At 39.7% G+C, this 12,567-nt stretch overlaps 1 long non-coding RNA gene and 4 other non-coding genes across 15 annotated transcripts; all 5 read left to right on the forward strand.

The window, feature by feature from the left end:
* Positions 1 to 654: 654 nt before the first annotated feature.
* Positions 655 to 12,342, forward strand: LOC108696061. 11 transcript variants are annotated; one of them, XR_005962693.1, is made up of 11 exons: positions 655 to 811; positions 1,624 to 1,693; positions 3,539 to 3,615; positions 5,075 to 5,252; positions 5,990 to 6,110; positions 7,928 to 8,047; positions 8,784 to 8,933; positions 9,807 to 9,924; positions 11,148 to 11,338; positions 11,869 to 11,981; positions 12,176 to 12,342. It is a non-coding gene; the product is annotated as an uncharacterized LOC108696061 (long non-coding RNA). The 11 variants fall into 11 exon arrangements; XR_001932178.2 differs by having other exon boundaries at positions 11,176 to 11,338; XR_001932174.2 differs by lacking the exon at positions 11,148 to 11,338 and having other exon boundaries at positions 656 to 811.
* LOC121395824 lies at positions 2,270 to 2,561 on the forward strand. Its single transcript, XR_005962706.1, has one exon. It is a non-coding gene; the product is annotated as a small nucleolar RNA U85 (small nucleolar RNA).
* Positions 6,796 to 7,111, forward strand: LOC121395822. The gene has a single exon (XR_005962704.1). It is a non-coding gene; the product is annotated as a small nucleolar RNA U85 (small nucleolar RNA).
* Positions 9,023 to 9,306, forward strand: LOC121395825. The gene has a single exon (XR_005962707.1). It is a non-coding gene; the product is annotated as a small nucleolar RNA U85 (small nucleolar RNA).
* On the forward strand, positions 10,597 to 10,912 carry LOC121395823. The gene has a single exon (XR_005962705.1). It is a non-coding gene; the product is annotated as a small nucleolar RNA U85 (small nucleolar RNA).
* Positions 12,343 to 12,567: the final 225 nt, after the last annotated feature.

Genomic DNA, 12,567 nt, shown 5'->3' on the forward strand with positions numbered 1-12,567 from the left:
TCTTTACTGCTGTACTGCAAGTTGGAGTGATATCACCCCCCCCCCAGCAGCCAAACAAAAGAACAATGGGAAGGTAACCAGATAACAGCTCCCTAACACAAGATAACAGCTGCCTGGTAGATCTAAGAACAACACTCAATAGTAAAACCCATGTCCCACTGAGACACATTCAGTTACATTGAGAAGGAAAAACAGCAGCCTGCCAGAAAACATTTCTCTCCTAAAGTGCAGGCACAAGTCACATGACCAGGGGCAGCTGGGAAATTGACAAAATGTCTAGCCCCCATGTCAGATGTCAAAATTGAATATAAAAAAATCAGTTTGCTCTTTTGAGAAATGGATTTCAGTGCAGAATTCTGCTGGAACAGCACTATTAACTGATGTGTTTTGGAAAAAAAAAACATGTTTTCCTATGACAGGATCCCTTTAATCTAACATGTCCGACACACCTTCCATATTGTACAGCCCACGTGTCTTATATCGGCTCATGTGCCCCTCCTCCCGCGCCTCTCAGCAGCTTAATTATTTGTTCTCACTCCCGCCAATCACTCCTTTTTTCCTGCTGCTTCACGATTGGTTGTTTCGTCCATCACACGCCCGCCTCACGTTATACTGAACCCTTGCGTGCTTTATAATTGGCTGATCATTTCTTTGACGTTCTAGCAAGCTCTTCTGTGATTGGTGAAATTTTGGCGGTGGGAGTGAGTTTAAAAGGAAGCACTTATAGTTTCTGGTTGCGCTTGTTTGCACGCTCGTGTTCGCGTTTGTGAGGTGCTGAAGGGTTCTGTGTGGAGCGAGGGCCGTTTGTGAGGTAAAAGTTCCGCTATACTGCATTTGCTTAGGACGGTGAGCGAGGCCTGTCTCACAGCATCAGTGTTAGTGTAAGTGATGGTTCCCTCGTCGTTCTCCAGCGGCCGGGGACCGTGCCAGGCCTATGGGGCCCTGTGTTTTTTAGGAAGGGTGTCTGTCTCTCCAGTAGTAACTCCCCGCGCTTCGCTTTTACACAATCCCGCCAGTTCTACTCCCCGGGCCATTGTCTCTCTCATACGAATAGTCTTTGTGGAGCCTCTTTAAGGGGGTTGTTCACCTTTAAATGAGCTTTTAGTGTGATGTACACAGGGATATTTTTTTTTTTTACTACTTTAGCTTTTTATTCAGCTGCTCTCCTATTTGTAGTTTCAGACATCTGGTTGCTAGGGTCCAAATTACCATAGCAATCATGCCTTGGAGGGGCCTGAATAGAAAGATGAGTAATAATTCTTTTGTACCTCCCCCCCCATTTTAAAACTGGAAAGACTCCAAATTGATCCCTGCACCGCTCCCATTGACTTAAACAGCAGTTTTAGGTGGTGGAATAGTTGAATTTGAGTTCTTAAAGGGCCAGCGTATGATAAATCTTGAAATTCAAAACTCTAATCGAATTTGAATGACTCCCTAGTTCGAATTTGAGCATAAATAAATTAGCATTTTCATGATAAATCTGCCCCTAACTGAAGAAGCATTGTGACTATAATTAGTGGCACTAACATAATCCAGCCTGGGGTTAAACACATACACGCTGCTTGTTTGCTGCATATAAATGTTGTCTTGGTTTTTTCTGAATTTTCTCTCTTTATGTTTCAGATTTGCAGACAGAAGTCCCTCTTTGTATCCTCCAGCACTTTGATACTCTGTATAACATACTGCAGTGAGTGTGAGTACTTGGTTCTATGTTTGTGCATTTCTAAATTTCATTCATGCACCTCCCTGTAACAAGAGCATGAATAGGAGCTGATTTAAGGTGGCCATAGACGTAACAACTACGATCTTTCTTGGAAAAGATGTTTCCAAGAAAGATAGTTTGTTTCAATACACACGTGTAGAGCTGAATGGTCAGATATACATATAGAAACAATAGAATTCTACCTGTATCTGATGATTCAGCACTAACAAAGGCCGATGTTTGGGTTCCTTCAAAGGCACTCTATCAAAATTTTCCGTCCAATCAACGAACCGACTGATATTCAAGTCTTCTGCCGATATTGGTTGGCTCTTTTCCCGACACACACCGAATATCGTAGGAAAATTAGTTTCCTATATCTGTGCGTCTATGGCCACCTTTACTTGTGAGTGCAATCAGGCCTTCCATGATATAAATGTCCCTATTCCAGCTTATGGGAAATGGTAAAATATTTCGATGTGTTATAATAGAAATATCCAAGGCCACTGTTTCCCCTAAAGTTGGTGACCTAAATAAACGGTTCATAATTCTGTGATGGAAATTGCTCTTCCCAAGTGATGAACCAAGGCAAATCTGAATCTTCTCTTCTGAGTGCGACCTCTATAACCTTGGTCTGTAATCTTGGTGGCTGCGGAGAAGCTTTTCCCTGTTGCTGTAAGGCCAGACCAATAGTATTGCTTATTGCTTGGCCCACGACTGATCACAATCTGTGCATGAGAGTGAGTGTGCAGCTACCAGCTGGGCCTACACAGAGCTACAAGAGCAAAGGATGCAGATTAGAGGTCATTGCTCTGATAGGGAGAGTTACACATGACAGTTCATCTTTGGTAATCTGATGGGAAATAAAGGAGAATCACTTATATAATAGACAAAAGCCATGAATATCCTGTAAATTATATCCTTATAAATGGTGAGTTCTGATGTCATTTCTGTCACATGACTCACTGAAACTTGTGTATTATAATAAAGTACCCCCAGTTGAAAAATATAAGGATATTATAAGTTACCTCTGAGTTCCATGACCTGTATAAAAACACTCGGCCTACGGCCTCGTGTTTTTATATGGTCATGAAACTCCTCAGTAACTTATAATATCCTTATATAATACACAAAAGCCATGAATATCCTGTAAATTATATCCTTATAAACGGTGAGTTCTGATGTCATCAGTTATAAACGGTGAGTTCTGATGTCATTTCTGTCACATGACTCATTGAAATTTGTGTATTATAATAAATAAAGTACCCCCAGTTGTAAAATATGAGGATATTAGAAGTTACCTCGGAGTTCCATGACCTGTATAAAAACACTCGGCCTTCGGCCTCGTGTTTTTATATGGTCATGAAACTCCTCGGTAACTTATAATATCCCTATATTTTACAAAAGGGGGTACTTTATTCACTATATAATACACAAAAGCCATGAATATCTTGTAAATTATATCCTTATAAACGGTGAGTTCTGATGTAATCAGTTATAAACGGTGAGTTCTGATGTCATTTCGGTCACATGACGCACTGAAACTTGTGTATTATAATAAATAAAGTACCCCCAGTTGTAAAATATGAGAATATTAGAAGTTACCTCGGAGTTCCATGACCTGTATAAAAACACTTGGCCTTCGGCCTCATGTTTTTATATGGTCATGAAACTCCTCGGTAACTTATAATATCCTTATATTTTACAAGAGGGGGTACTTTATTCACTATATATTTTACAAGAGAGGGTACTTTATTCACTATATAATATACTGCTGTCATTGAGTAAAATATTTGATTATTTGAGAGAGGTCATTTTTTTTCTTTCTCCTTTTTGCAGTGATTTCCGGTCACTGGATACTGCAATTAAAGAGGAGGTTCTTGAGGTGATGGCAAAAGGAATAAACATTATTTTTGGTTAGTACAGGCATGGGACCTTTTATCCAGAAAACCCCAGGTCCCGAGCATTCTGCATAATGGATCTTTTCTTCTTCAGTCTACTAGAAAATCATGGAAACGATAAATAAACCCAATAGGCTGGTTTTGCTTCCAATAAGGATTAATTATAACTTGGGATCAAGTACAAGCTGCTTTTGTTGGGTTTTTTTTTTTTTTTTTAAATTTTATATATTTGATTTGAGTCTTTGAATTGAGTTTCCGGGTAACTAATCCCATACCTGTATGGTTTAGGAATTCTCACTGGCTTGTTTTTTTAATTATTTTAATGCAGGTGCACTTGTTCCAGCTACTTGCATTTAAAGGACCAGTAACATAAAAAAATTTAAATTGGTTTCTACCTAATGAAAAAAAAGACACATTTTAACTTTAAATTTGCAAAGTCTTTATTAAGAAATAACTTACCGATCTTCTGCTTGCACTCCTCTTCAGAAACTGCGACGGCAAAGTTCCATCGTGCGGCGCTCTTTCTCCTCCCTGTCTTCTATAGGAGATAGCCAGGGAGGAGAAATCAAGCTCCAAACTATGGATCGTCACCGTTTCTGAAGTGCAGGCAGAGAATCGGTAAGTTATTTCTTAATAAAGACTTTGCGAATTTAAAGTTAAATGTGTGGTTTTTTTTTTTTTAAAATTTTTGTTGCTTGTCATTTAACATGTGATGTGAGGATTCACACGGATTGTGTGTATCCTAGTGCTACAATGCAGATATGAAAAGTCCATTGATTGTGAAATCGCAAGCAATGATCTCGAACTAAAAGTAGTTTTGACCACTGCACTTATATGATGTAACATATAGGGGCCCATTCACCAAGCTCTGGTGAATGAATAGAGGGGAAAAAGCTGAATTTCGAGTAGTTTTTTGTGCTCCTCGACTATCTAATTGGCTTAAGTTCGCCTGAGTAGAATGATTCGAATAGATTGAGCTCAAAAACGATGCGACTATTCGCCCATTCGATAGTTGAAGTACTGTCTCTTTTTTAAAAATACTTTGACTGCCTACTTTGCCACCTAAAACCTACCGAATTGCTTTAAAAGCCTATGGGAAAGTCCCATAGGCTTGTTTTTTAAGTTTTTGATAGAATAAAAAGGAATGAAAATCCTTCGATTGAATATTCGGTTGTGCGCCTATTCGCCTGGCGAATATTCGATCGTGCGCCTATTTGCTGGGCGAATATGCCAGTGTGTAAATTCGCCCAAATTGCCTATTCGATTCTATTCCCCAGTCGAATTTAGAGGGATTTAACCCCTCGAAATTCGACCCTTGATACATCTGCCCCATAGTGTGCTCTGAATAGGGAAGGTGTTTTCACATACCTACAAACACATCTAGATACATATAATTCTAGGGTGTCCTCTAAATCTCTGAAGGATTTACAGAATGTTTGCTTTGTTGTAATTTGTCTTCTGTATAACCCCACAGTGGCATCACCGCATGTAAATGAACTCCCTGCTATACTGGAGGATCTTCATCTGTCTGTACCTCAGCAGGCTGCTCATCTTAATGCTCTCAAGATGGATTGCTTCATCCTCACACAGCAGAAGCCTCTGAGGCAGAGACGTACAAGGCCTCACTGGGCAGTGCACAGCTAAGTGGCAAGGTAAAAGGCTTAAATTCATTCTGATTTCATTATGCTTTTGTGTCTTCCTCTTGGTATGTAAATCTCCCCTCCATATGTAACAAAGTACTGTTAAAAAAATCCTTACCCTACATCATCTAGTTATGTTCTAGCAAGGCTGTTGGGTTATCTACATATTTGCATAATAAATGATACTTTACCAGATCCATAGACCTGTACTGGCATCTGGTGGGCAAACTCATTTTATTTTACAAGCTTTGTTGTTGGATGACAAAGAACAGCGCATAGAGCAGGTTGTCGTGCATTTTGGTTTGCACTGTCAAATTTAGGGTGTAATTGAGATTATATTGATCTACATTTGTACAGCATAATTAACTCCAATGTCTGCAGGGGATTACTACAGAAGACTTGTGCAATGAACCCACCTCCTGCTGTTTACAGTAAAGTTTATGGGCAACTTATCGTTCAAGAATAATCAATCCAGTATAGGGATGCACCAAATCCCTTGGGATTCAGCAGAATCCTAATTTGCATAGGCAAATTGGGGGGGGGGAGGTTTTTTTTTTTTTTTTAACTTCCTTGCTTTGTGATGAAGTCACTTGAGTTCCCTCCCGCCCCTTATTTGCATATGCAAATTTGGTTCTACCAGGCATAAATTATTCAATCCCTGATCCAGTCCTCTAGGCCCATAATTGGTCAGTCTAATGTTCTTGTAAGGCTTAAGATGTTGCATGTAACACAAACGTCTCTTTCCTTAGCATGGCGACTGGCTGTTGCTGTAAGATGGAGAATCCAAACATAGTATTGGCAAAAAAACAAAAGTACCTTGGAAGCATTGGGAGACCTTTGTGTTGCTGAGAAACTATCGCCACATACTGAGTAAGTCTGAGCACTTGTAAAACTAGGGGGGGGTAAGGGATAATTGATTTAATTGGTATGTCTGGAACATTCATTCAAAAAACCAAATCTGTTCTCAAAACATGTCTCCCTCTGGGAAGGGAACATTCTGATCTGGTGGCTGCTGAGATATGTAGATCAAAGATTTTTCCCATCTTAGACTGAATCCTGAGCAGCTTTAAGCTTATATCTGGGTTATTTTTATTGCCCTGTTAAAGGGGTTGTCCTGCCTTAGATTAACTTTTAGTATGATGTAGAGAGGGGTGTTCTGATAATTTGCAATTGGTTTTTATTTGCTGTTTTTGGGTTATTTAGCTTTTTATTCAGCAGCTCTCCAGTTGGCAATTTCAGCCATCTGGTTGCTAGGGTTCAAATGACCCCAGCAACCATGCATTGATTTGAATAAGAGACTGAAATATGAATAGAGGCCTGAATAGGACGATGGGTAATAAAAAGTAGCAATACCAATACATTGGTTGCCTTACAGAGGATTTGTTTTTAGATGGGGTCAGTGACCCACATTTGAAAGCTGAAAGTTCGAAGATCTAATTCAAAAACTGAAAAATAAATAATGTAAACCAACTAATATTTGCTTAGAATTGTCCATTCTATAACCTACTAAAAGGCAACTTAAAGATGAACCGCTCCTTTAAGCTCCCCTACTGTTGCCACATGATGAGTCCAAGGCGAATGTGACACCTTGTTCTCCGGATGTGAACTCTGATCTCTTTTCCTTGGGTCTGTAATCTTGGTGCCTGTGTAGAAGTTTATCGCTGTTGCTGTAAGGCCAGACCAACATTACCTCTATTTGAGGGGGGGGTCTCCCACAATCCCACTTTGATCTGCCCACCAGAGTGTGTGTGACGCAGAGACCAGTGGAGACCTACATCTATTGGAAAACCAGGCAGGGACTGGGTCAGAATTCACATCCCAATAGAGATCACAAGGAGACATGAGCACAAGTCTTTGGTAATCTGATGGCGACTGAGATGCAAATAAAATGTTTAAACTGTCAAAGTTTTCAAATCATTTATTTGCATTTAGGGATATAAATGTGTTACTTGTTGTAGGATGTTTCCGTTTAAAGGAGAATTAAGGCTAAAATTAAGTAAGCTTGATCAGAAAGGTCTATATAAAATACACCAGTAAACCCTCAAAGTAATGTTGCTCTGAGTCCTCTTGTCAAAAGAAACGCAGCATTTCTTTCCTTCTATTGTGTACTCATGGGCTTCTGTTTTCATCTTAAACTTCTAGTACTTTGCCTTGAGCATGCTCAGTTTGCTCCTCCCTTCCCTGCTGTAATCTGAGCCCAGAGCTATGATTGAGCAGGAAGAGACTCAGGCAGGAAGTGATGTCACAACAAGCTAATATGGCAGCTGCTATCCTAAACCAAGTAGAGTAAAAATGACCGGTTTATGTGAATGAATTGGGTTTTTTTTTTATATATCTGAGTTCATAAGCAGCAAAGTGTGTGGGGAAACCTTCAAGATATATTGTGGGGGTTGGGAGGCCATTTTGGGCTCTTCTATTTATGTATGTTGGCCTGGAAAGCATTTATAAGTCCATAGGCAGTGTAAAATACTGTATATTCATATCCTTTCTGGATTACTGACATCTAATTGTGGTGACTCCAAGGACCTTTATACTTCTCTTCACCAAAATGAAGTCCCTGTTATGACTTTCATGTTCATCTTCTATTCCTGTGAATCTGTCTATTCTGTAAGAGAGGGGTAATGTTTGGCCCCCATCTTCACCACCCTTCTTTTTAAAGATTTTCCATTGTCTTGATTTGATTGTAGGTGCCAGTGTGAAGGTGATTCAGCTTTTGCAACATTTTGAACATGTGGCTTCAGTCCTGGTTCATACAGAGTCTGTGGACCAGAGTACGGCATAAAACCTGTCATCGGTGAGATTATGAGGTGAGGCAATTGCTCATTGCTTGCTATTTGGGCACATTAATAATTCTTTGTTTCAAAGTTTCCCTTCAATAAATGTTCATATTTATTAACTTTGCATTGGGCAAGTTCAGGCTAAATATCTTGAAATGGTATAGTCATTGCTCAGCCAAATACCTTTTGACCAAATCATCCCTGCAATTATTTTGGATATTAAAATTTTAATTGACCTTGGTTTGTAGTTTGTTATAGGCTAAGTAACCTCCTTAGTGGTGTAGTTTAATATAACAGGTTGGTGCTTTTGTGTAGTTGGAGGTTAACCTTTTTCTGTTGAGAATTTTTTCTTTCCTATTCTCTGGGGGGAAATCGGGCAGAAATGCTCTCCGGATCTCTCCCAATAATCTTCTGCCTTTATAGTCTTTGAAGGCATTCATTCAGCCAACTCAGTCAAAAATGTAGCAATCATGATGCCCAGTATCTACATCCTGCTGGAATACTTAGATGGTGAGGTGAGAGCCCCAAGGAAAAAGATCCCAAGTGGTTATTAAGAAGGCAATGTTATGGGTGAAAGTAAATTCTTTAGGGACCAAAGCCTTTTCAATTGACTGCAAACTGATCTGCCCATAGAGATAAAATCCCTTGCATGTTGTAGTGGTTAGTACTGAGAGTTGCTTTTATATAACTATGTGGAATTGGTCCTAGTCTAGCTAGTGGAACACTTTTCTCTTTAAAAATGTTACATTAATTGTCTGTCTTATAGGGCAAGAAGGCTAAATCCAAAGCAAGACTTGGGAGTCTGAATGGGACTATTTTGCAAGCACTCGTCCATCTTTTGCAGCTTGATATTAAACGCCTCTGGAGCAGGTCTGTGTTGGGAGGAAGAGTTTCAGGACTGGTTCCTTTACCTTGTGTGAGTGCAAAGTCATGAGTCTCTGTCCTATTGGTGATCTGCAGTGTTTTGTGCTCTATAAACTCTTCTGCTTTCATACTGTATGACTTGCCCAGTGATGATTCCAAGGCGAATATGATTCCTTCCTCTCTAGCTTGAACATGGTTTTTTTTTTTGTTTTTTTTTTACTCTCGGTCTGTAATCTTGGCATCTGTGGAGCAGTTTTTCTCAGTTGCTGTAAGGCCAGACCAACATTAACATCACTGGTTTCCCTTGACAACATTGATCTGCCGACTACAGTGAGTGTGCGGAGACCAAGGGCACCTACACTTTGCAGTAGTAAATAGATCAGTTTGCTGGAAGGCATGAATTATTTTTTGGAAATCTGATGGAGTTTCGTTGGTGTGTAATGGCAGAAACGACTGAACTGATTTTGCTCCATCTAGTTATGTTCTAGAAGACTTGAACCCACCTCCTGCTGTTTACAGTACTAAAAAGTTTATGGACAACCTTTATCTTTCAAGAATAATCAATCAATCCAGTATAGGGATGCACCAAATCCCCTATTTGGTATTCGGCTGAATCCAATGTATAAGATTCGGCAGAATCCTAATTTGCATATGCAAATGGTAGGAGGAATACGTTTTTTTTTCTTGCTTTGTGACGTCATGTGATTTCCCTCCCCACTCCTAATTTGCATGTACAAATTAGGATTTGGTTCGGCCAGGCACAAGGTATTAAGCCAAATCTGAATCCTACTGAAAAGGCCAGAATCCCTAACCAATGGTGGATTTGGTGCATCCCTAATCCAGTCCTCTAGGCCCATAATTGATCAGTCTAATGTTCTTGTAAGGCTTAAGATGTTGCATGTAACACAAATGTCTCTTTCCTTAGCATGGCGACTGGCTGTTGCTGTAAGATGACGGAAAATCCATACATAATAAAAAAAAAAGTACCTGCGAAGCCTTGGGACACCTCCTTTGTGTTGCTGTAAAACAATATCCCCACATGAGTAAGTCTGTGCACTTGTAAAACTAGGGCGGTAAGGGAAAATGTATTTAATTGGTATGTCTGGGACATTGATTTATAAAACCAAATCTGTTCTTGAAACATGTCTCCCTCTGGGAAGGGAACTCTCCCCTGATCTGGTGGCTGCTGAGATCTGTAGTTCAAAGATTTTCCCATCTTAGACTGAATCCTCAACATGAAATTGGTATTTGTTTAAAGCTTTTATCTGGATATTTTTATTGCCCTTTTTAAAGGGGTTGACCACCTTTAAATTAACTGTTAGTATGATGTAGGAATGATATTCTGAGACAATTTGCAATTGGTTTTCATTTTTTATTTGGGTTTAGTTTTTTATTCAGCAGCTCTCCCTTTGGCAATTTCAGCCATCTGGTTGCTATGGTTCAAATGACCCTAGCAACCATGCATTTATTTGAATAGGAGAGGCCTGAATAGAAAGAGGAGTAATAAATAGTAGCAATAACTACATTTGTAGCCTTACAGAGCATTTGTTTTTAGATGGGAGTCGGTGACCCCCATTTGAAAGCTGGAAAAAGTGAGAAGGAAAATAATTAGAATGGTAATTCTAAGCAACTTTTCAGTTGGTCTTCATTTGGGTTTTATAACCTACTAAAAGGTAACTTAAAGATGAACCGCTCCTTTAAGCTCCCCCACTGTTGCCACATGATGAGTCCAAGGCGAATGTGACACCTTGTTCTCCGGATGTGAACTCTGATCTCTTTTCCCTGGGTCTGTAATCTTGGTGCCTGTGTAGAAGTTTATCGCTGTTGCTGTAAGGCCAGACCAACATTACCTCTATTTGAGGGGGGGGTCTCCCACAATCCCACTTTGATCTGCCCACCAGAGTGTGTGTGACGCAGAGACCAGTGGAGACCTACATCTATTGGAAAACCAGGCAGGGACTGGGTCAGAATTCACATCCCAATAGAGATCACAAGGAGACATGAGCACAAGTCTTTGGTAATCTGATGGCGAGTGAGATGCAAATAAAATGTCTAATCTGTCAGTTTTATCAAATTTTTTTTTTTTTCCATTTGTGGACAAATGTGTTACTTGTAGTAGGATATTTCTGTTTAAATGAGAAGGAAAGGCTAAAATACTAAGTAAGCTTTATCAGAAAGGTCTATAAAAATACAATTTAGTAATGCTGCTCTGAGAACTCGGCACATTTCTTTCCTTCTATTGTGTACTCATGGGCTTCTGTATCAGACTTCCTGTTTTCAGCTTAAACCTCCAGGGCTAGGGCTTGAGCATGCTCAGTTTGCTCCTCTCTCCCTCTGCCCCTCCCTGCTGTAATCTGAACTCAGAAGCATGAATGAGACTTAGGCAGGATGTGATGTCACACCAAGCTAATATGGCAGCTGCTATCCTAAACAAAGTTTCTAGAGCTGTTTACTCAGGTATGGTAAAGCATTCTGCAGAATAAATAGTGTTATAGCTTGCACTATTGTGGCTAATCTATTGGCAATAAATATATCTGTAGCTTTCTTTCTCATTTAAAGAGTAATGGGGACTCAAATTTGGGTATCTGACTCTAGATAAGAAATGGCTGAATTATGTGTATGAATTGGGGTTTATTTATATACCAGAGTTCATAAGCGGCAACATTTGTGGGTGGGGGTTGGGAGACCTTTTTTGCTCTTTTATGTATGTTGGCCTGGACAGTATTTATAGGTCCATAGCCAGTGGCTCCACCATCCAAAGGAGTTTACTATAAATATATATTCATATCCTTTCTGGCTCACTACTATCAAATACTGACCACTCCAAGGACCTTTATAATTCGCCAATTATTTCATCTCGTTTTCTATTCCTGTCATCTGAACCTATTTAACTAGCAATGAATCTATTGTCTGAGAGGGGTAATGTTTGGCCCTATCCCCACCACCCTTCTTTTTAAAGATTTTCCATTCACTTCATTTGATTGTAGGTGCCAGTGTGAAGGTGATTCAATTTTGAACACATGGCTTCAGTCCTGGTTCATACAGTGAGTCTGTGGGCCACAGAATATGGCACAAAACTGGTCATCTGCGAGATAATGAGGTGAGGCCATTGAAATAAGAGTGACCCAAATAGCATGCAATGAGCAAAGTTTCCCTTCACTAAACGTTAAATGGTTGTTATACATAACTATATACATGTATGTATTTATGAACTTTGCTTTCATCAATTTCAGGCTAAATAGCTTGAAAATCTGTACAAATGAACATACTTAATGACTTCATTTTGTTTGTCAGGGGACAACCAGGAATTGTAATGAGCAACTTGGACACTCTGGTGACTGTGGGGCTTGGAGAGCAAATGCAGGAGGATTATCTGTTTGCTCAGGAAGTGTCTTAAATGGATTGTCATGACTTATATGATGTTGTTTTTATTACACTGCAAATAAAATGTCATTCCTGAACCAGCAAGTGTATTTAGTTGTAATATTGGTGTGTAGGTGCATCTCAGGTCATTTTGCCTGGTCATGTGATTTCAGAAAGAGCCAGCACTTTAGGATGGAACTGCTTTCTGGCAGGCTGTTGTTTCTCCTACTCAATGTAACTGAATGTGTCTCAGTGGGACCTGGATTTTACTATTGAGTGTTGTTCTTAGATCTACCAGGCAGCTGTTATCTTGTGTTAGGAGC

Source organism: Xenopus laevis, chromosome 7L (assembly GCF_017654675.1).
Source record: "Xenopus laevis strain J_2021 chromosome 7L, Xenopus_laevis_v10.1, whole genome shotgun sequence".
Taxonomy (NCBI): Eukaryota; Metazoa; Chordata; class Amphibia; order Anura; family Pipidae; genus Xenopus; species Xenopus laevis.